Source organism: Nannospalax galili, unplaced genomic scaffold, assembly GCF_000622305.1.
Source record: "Nannospalax galili isolate Female #2095 unplaced genomic scaffold, S.galili_v1.0 scaffold1536, whole genome shotgun sequence".
Lineage (NCBI taxonomy): Eukaryota > Metazoa > Chordata > Mammalia > Rodentia > Spalacidae > Nannospalax > Nannospalax galili.
The window spans coordinates 118,118-125,685 of NW_008337295.1; the positions used below are offsets into that span (position 1 = coordinate 118,118).

At 46.6% G+C, this 7,568-nt stretch overlaps 1 long non-coding RNA gene across 1 annotated transcript; it reads left to right on the forward strand.

Annotated features, from left to right (window-relative positions):
- The first annotated feature begins 2,504 nt into the window (after window positions 1–2,504).
- LOC115070241 lies at window positions 2,505–4,209 on the forward strand. The gene is made up of 2 exons (XR_003849435.1): window positions 2,505–3,177; window positions 3,674–4,209. It is a non-coding gene; the product is annotated as an uncharacterized LOC115070241 (long non-coding RNA).
- The last annotated feature ends 3,359 nt before the right edge of the window (window positions 4,210–7,568 follow it).

Below are 7,568 nucleotides of genomic sequence, written 5' to 3' on the forward strand. Positions count from 1 at the left end.
AGTATACTGTATGCATGTATGAAATTCTCAATTCATTAAATATATATGGGGTCTTTTTGGTCTTTTTGAGAAAAGGTCTTCCTGTAGCTCCAACTGGCCTTGAACTCACAGAGATCCACCTGCCTCTGCCTCCCGAGTGCTGGGATTAAAGGCATGTGCCACCATGCCCAGCTAGAATTCATATAAATATTTTTTATTTTTTTATGTGTATGAATGTATTGCCTGCATGTATGTGAGTGCACCTGTGTCCTGCATTGCCACAGAGGTCAGAGGAGGGCTTCAGATTCCCCTGGAACTTGAGTTAAAAGAGGGTTTGTAGCCACCATGTGAGTGCTGGGACTCAAACCCGGGACCTTTGCAAGAGCAGTCAGTGCTCTTAGCCACTGAGGCATCTCTCCAGCCCCCATAAAAATATTTTTTAAAAATGAAAAAGTTCTGTAAATGGTGATGGTTATGCAACATTACAAATGTACTTAATACCATTGAATCACATGAACATGTCTGAACTTGTAAATTTTCTATTATGCACAATTGGCCACACAGAAAAGAATTGAGATGGTAGCATATCTCATCCTAGTGCTCAGAAGGCTGAGGCAGGAGGATTGCTGCCAGTTTGAGGCCAGCTTTGTCTTCATGATGAATTTAGGTAAATAATGGCTATACAGCAAGACTCTGTTTCAACAAAAGTCAACTAAGGAGAGTGTTGACTTAAGCTGAACATGGTCATAGATACCTTTTCACCAGTGATCCCATTCCAGGATAGAACCCAACAGAAATGAGTATCTGTGTTCACCAGAGGACATGGGTAGGAAGGTTCATAGCAGCACTGTGGGTAGTAGACCCAGACTGGCCATAGCTTACGTGTTGACTGTGGATAAGTAGTATGTCTAAATAAATGAGGGGGAATGGTCTGTAGCTCTTAATGTGGATGGACTTCACCAAGATATTATTGAAGGAAGAAGTAAGTTGAAAGGACATGCTGTATGTTCTCCATATGATTCCACTCATATGAGTGGTCAGGCAGGTTCTGTGGCGGAGTGCTAACTGTGATCTCTTCAGGAGGTCATGACTGAAGTGACTTCTGGGGTACACACGGTGTCCTGATATCTTTCCTGGATCCTTGTTATGCATGTTTGCCTTGTGAAAGTTACTCGGTGTTATGTTTGTGATTCATGCATGTTTCTGTAATTAGAACTTGGTTTCAAAGTCTGCTAACATACCTGTTAGAATGGCCAAAATTCAGAAGACTGAGGATGCTAAATGGGCAGATATGGAGAGCAGGAGCCCTCGTTCACTGCTGGTGGCAGTGCAGAATGGCAGCCACACTGGAATGCACGTTTGGTAATTCTTTCAAACCCAAATATACTTTCACTGTACAACACAACAGATGTGCTCCTTGCACAAAACTTTCATCCACATAAATGCCCACACATGGACATTGTGATGGTTGGTCTTGACTCTCAGCCTGACTGGATTGGGAAATAGCTGGGAATTAGGAAAACACATTTTGGGGTGTGTCTGTGAGAGTGTTTTCAGAGACAAATCATGAGGCTCTGATCAAAGGAATGGTTTAACCCACTTGGCAGATTTAAAATTTGATTATTGGGATGTGGTAGAAAGTAGAAACCAGTTGGAGGAAGTAGGTCACTAGGGGCTTGTCTTTGGGATTATTATTGTTATGATGATGATTATTATTATTGGTTTTGTTGAGACAGGGTCTCCCTGTAGTCCCAGCTGGCCTGGAACTCACCACATAGACCAGGCTGGCTTGCTCTCACAAAGATCCACCTGCCTCTGCCTCCCAAGTGCTGGGATGAGAGGCATGCACCACCACACCTGGCTTGCCTTTGGGATTAGATCTGGCTTCTGGTTGTGGTTTCACTCTGCTTCCTGTTCACTGTGAAGTGAAGAAACTCTCCTACCACACACTCCCACTGCCACGATTTTCTGCTTAAGCACAGTGGGCCAAGCAGCCACATACTGGACCTTCCCAAAGCATAAGCCAAAATAAAGTCTGTCTCTTTCAAGCTATTCCGTCAGGTATTTTGGTCACAGCTACACAAAAGGATCCAAGAATACAGATGTATAGGTGCCTTGACTTGTGACTGCTCAAACTTGTAATCTATATGTCATTTAGTACATGAATGGATGGAAAGGTGTGGTGCATCCAGGTAACACTGTATTTAGTGCTAAAAAGAAATGAAGCCTGGTGGGCATGGTGGCACATGCCTTTCATTCCAGCACTCAGGAGGCAGAGGCAGGTGGATCTCTGTGAGAATGAGGCCAGCCTGGTCTATGTAGTGAGTTACAGGTCATCTGGGGCTACAGGGAGACCCAGTGTATGCTAGGTATGGTGGGGCACACCTTTAATCCTAGCACTAGGGAGGCAGAAGCAGCGGATCTCTGTGAGATTGAGGCCATCCTGGTCTACATGGCAAGTTGTAGGCCAGTAAGGGCTACATACTGAGACCTTGTCTCAAAACAAACAAACAAACAACCCGTAAAACCAAAACTAAAAAAAAAAAAAAACAACCCAAAAAAACCCCTACTTCAGGGCATAAACTCATGGTGAAATGTACATGGTGGAGCAAAGCTGCTGGTATCATGGCATCCAGGAAGCAGAACTAGAGCAAGGGAAGGGCCAGCAGCAAGATTCATTCCCCAGTGACACACTCTGACAGACCCAATTCCTTAAACCAAGTACCACCTCCCAAGTTACCATCACCTCCCAGGAGCCAATTATGGACCCATCAATGGATTAAGCTATTAATGAAGTCTGAGCCCTCGTGATCCACTCACTTCCTCTGCCCCATCTCTGAACAGGGCTGCAATGGTGGCAAGCCTTCAACATAGGAGCCTCTGGGAGATATTTCAAACACAGCCATGGCAGTGAGGGAGGAGCCTGAAAGGAGGGTGCAACTTGGTGACAGAGTTGGAAGGGATAGGCTTAGAGGGGATCAGTTCAGAAGACAGGAAGGGATAAAACATATGGAATTTGGTGATGGTGTGTTCACTGTCCATTGCTACATAAAGCAGTACAGAAACAGTGCCTTAACCACATTCATTTGTTATCTCCCCATTTCCACACATCAGGATGGCAGACATAACAGAGGCCTCTGGGGGCTGGAGAGATGACTCAGTGGTTGAGAGCACTGACTGCTCTTGCAGAGGACCCAGGTTTGAATCCCAGCATCCACATGGTGGCTAACAACCGTCCGTTACTGCAGTTCCAGATGATCAGACACTGTCTTTTGACCTCCGAGGGTATTGCACAATATGGGAGCACTTACACACAAGCAGGCAATACATACTAATACACATAAAATAAAAATAGTATTTTTTTTTTAAAGAGTTGCCTCTGCCAGGCTGCAATAAGGTATCAGGTGAGGGAGCCTCATCTGAGGTTCATATGGAAGGACCCATTTCCAATTTCACGTACATGCTAGCAAAATCCTGCCCCTTCTAGCTTAGATTGAATGCCTCAGTCACTGAAAGCCTCCTCCCCCCACCTAGTTCTTGAGATTGAACCTAGGGTCCTGCCCAAGCTAGGTAAGCAGTCTTATCACTGAGCTACATCCCTAGCCTGGCCTTAGTTTCTTGCTGGGTGGGAGTCATGGGGTGTCTTTATACTGCATCCTGTAACATGGGAACTTGTTTCTTCATTGCCAATTAGGGGAAGAGTCTTCATGGGTGCCATCACAGCCCTGTGTAAAAGAAATAGATGCACCCCCGCATAGACATCCCATCAGTTTTGTTGGATTCTATGTGCCAGAGCAAGTCACAAGTCTGCCTACATTCAAATGGAGCAGTGAGAGACCTAAGTGACTCCATCTTGGATAAAACCTCCATAGGACTGACCCAGCCCTGGGCCATGTTCCAAGAAAAACCACAATACTTGGAATGGATAGAGAGCAACTCTTCCGCCAATGGTCAATTAACCAGGAACAGGAAAGTACTAAAAGTCCAAATGTCTTTTCAGAGTTCCTGAAGCCAGCAGTTTATGGCTTGGCACTGGGCTGCAACCAATCAGATGCTTGCCAGGCTGGAGACCCCCTACCCCCCTACTTGCTGAACTTGCTGAAATAAACCTATAAAAAACTCTGTCTCCCAAAGCAAGGGGTCTGTCTCACTTCTGAGATCCTCTAGGTCGGTGACAGAGTGGGCCCAAGCTTAAGCTTGTAACAATAAAAGAACCCTTGTGTATTTGCATTGTTCGGCTCCCTGGTGGTCTTTGGGGTCTCGCAAACTGGGCACAACATCTTGGGGGCTCGTCTGGGATCCCCAAGACCCGCCCCCCCAAACCAGAGGGTTCCTGATCGGCCGGTAAGTGTCTGTTTGCTCCTAGTCGTGCCTGTCTGTGTCTGTCCTAGCTTTTGTTCTGAGCCTTGAGGCAAATTTGTGAACAGTGTGGTCAGGAGCAGTTGGAGGGGACACGCTGGATGACCATGACCCCAAAGGTCTGGAAGACATTCCAGACCTTGGCAGAGGGGACGGAGGGCCCCAGACTCTGTTGATTCCTGTGAAAGGACAAGGCGGGTCGCTCCTGTGGCAGTTTGCCACCGTCCTACTTACAGTTTTTCTTCTGTACAAGTGAGGGAATTTGTTACTTGGCCTTCTGCGTGCCTTTCTGGCTCTCTGTTTTGTCTTTGGTTGTCTGTTTTTCTCTGACTGAGATGGACGCAATGGGACAGACTCCCTCTACACACCTGGACCTGGTTCTTGCACATTTTGGAGAGGTTAAGACTCAAGCCCATAACCTCTCTGTTGTTGTCAGGAAGGATAAACTAACCACTTTTTGCAAGTCTGAATGACCCACTTTCAACGTGGGATGGCCCTCAGAGGGGACCTTTGATCCCACTGTCATTAACGCAGTTGAGAAAATTATTCTTCAACCATGTGTGGGACACTTGGATCAAATATCATACATAGTGGTCTGGGGAGATTTAGTTAATAACCCCCCTCCTTGGGTCAAGTCTTTTCTTCCTTTACAGAAAACTGAGGTGCTGACAGCTGCAGAACAACCCAGAAAGCACCTAAGCCTGAAACCAAACCATCAGTACCATCACTGTATCCTCTCTTACAGGGCAGCACAGAAGATCTAATTTTTCCTCCCCCTCCTTACCCACCTCCTCCACAGGAGGTACCTGCTCCGGAACTGGCACCCCTGGTACCAGGTTCTTCACAGGCACGGGGGGCCCGGCTCAGGGGACTAGGAGTAGAAGGGCAGCATCACCGGAGGGTCCAGACTCTACTGTTTTACCCCTCAGAGTCGCCAGCCCCACGGATGAGGCCAGCAACCAGCCCCATCACTATTGGTCATTCGCCACTAGTGACCTTTACAACTGGAGAACCCAGAATGCTCCCTTTTCTGAAAATCCTAAGGAGCTTATTAATTTATTAGAAACTGCCTTATTCACACACCAACCCACTTGGGATGATTGTCATCAATTATTACAGGTCCTGTTTACCACAGAGGAAAGGGAATGTATCCAAACAGAAGCCAGGAAGTTAATTCCTGGCAATACTGGTGTCCCTACTACTGACCCGACACTGATTGATGCTGCCTATCCACTGACCCAGCCTGATTGGGGTTATAATACTGCAGAAGGTAAGGGGAGGCTTCTGGTTTTCTGCCAGGCTCTGTTGGCAGGTCTCAAAGCAGCTGCTCATAGGCCAACTAATTTGGCAAAGGTATACGATATTAGGAACTAAATGAAAGCCCAGCTGCATTCTTAGAGTGAATAATGGATGCCTTCTGCAGGTACATTCCATTAGTCCCAGAGGCCAAAGATAATTTAGCGGCAGTGGCCATGGCTTTTGTTAACCAGTCGACTTCAGATATAAAGATAAAGCTTCAAAGAGTAGAGAGACTGGGTAAAAAGAGCTTAAGGGATTTAATAACTGTGGCCAAGAAAGTGTACAACAATAGGGACAGTACAGAGGAAAAAACAGATAAAGGCAGAAAGGAGGCAGAACAAGGACCTGGCAAGGATCCTGCTGGCTGCCACTGCCGATCCAGAGGACCGGCGGAGACATCTGAGACAGATAGTGTCAGGGAAAGGAGTCTCCTGCAGTATGTGGATGACCTACTTGTGGCGGCAGATAGCCAAGAGGCTTGCATGGACGGCACAGAATGCCTGTTGCAGACGTTGGGAAGCCTGGGCTATTGGGCCTCTGCTAAAAAGGCCCAACTATGCAAATAGGTCCAATACTTGGGATATATACTCAAAGAAGCACTCCTGGTAAAAGATGCTGACAAACTGACTTTGGGCCAGAACTTGACCGTACATGTAATTGAAGGAGTTTTAAAGCAGCCCCTGGATGGATGGCTAAGTAACGCCTGTATAACTCATTATCAGGCATTACTTCTTAATCCTGTTAGAATCACCTTCCAGGTACCAGTTGCCCTGAATCCAGCCACACTCTTGCCGGACCCAGACTTGGATGCCCCCCTGCACAAATGTGCCAGAATCCTGGCCCATGTCCACAGTACCCGATCAGACTTGAGAGATACCCCGTTACTTGATGCTGAAGTAACCTGGTTCACTGATGGGAGCAGCTTTGTCCAGGACTGGCAAGAGGTATGCAGGGGCGGTTGTAGTATCATTAACCGGCATCATTTGGGCAGAACCTCTGCCCACTGGCACTTCGGACCAAAAGGCTGAACTTATTGCCCTAACTAAGGCGCTGGTATTGGGAAAGGACAAAAAGCTTAATGTGTATACGGACAACCGATATGCCTTTGCCACCGTGCCCGTTCATGGGGCAATATATCAGGAACGGGGCTTATTAATGGCAGAGGGAAAGACTGTCAAAAATAAGAAATCCTAACATTGCTGAGGGCTCTCTGGCTGCCAAAGAAATTGGCAATTATCCACTGCCCAGGTCATCAAAAAGGGGACGATCCGATTTCCCAAGGAAACAATCAAGCGGATCAGGCGGCTAAATAGGCTACCCTCCAAATTGACTCAATCTTGGTCACCACAGTAATTGACCCAGGTGACCCAAACCTCCCTGAAAAGCCCAAATTCACCAGGGAGGACCTGAAATGGATAAAGGGACTGCCGAGGACCCAATGCCTGGAAGAATGGTGGAGGCCAGCAGAAGGGAAGCTGATCCAGAAAAATTAGGAAACAAATGTTGGCAAAAATACACCATTCTTCCCACATGGGCATCAAGAGGATGCAGGACTTAATTCGACATGCCGAAGTAAAAATCAAGGGTGCTAATTTAAATATTAAAGATATTGTCAATGGCTGTAAAGCTTGCCAATTCACTAATGCGGTGTCAAATATTAGAAACCCAGAAATCAGATTTCAAGGGAGAAAACCTGGAGCCTATTGGGAAACAGATTTCACTGAGGTAAAACCTGGCAGGTACGGATATCGTTATTTGCTAGTCTTTGTAGATACTTTTTCAGGATGGACTGGAGCCTTCCCTATTAAACATAAAACGGCTCAAAGAAGCTAATGGAAGAGATCCTACCCAGGTATGGTTTCCCAACTACAATCGGGTCAGATAATGGGCCAGCCCTTGTCTCTCAGGTAAGTCAGGGAATAGCCACTGCA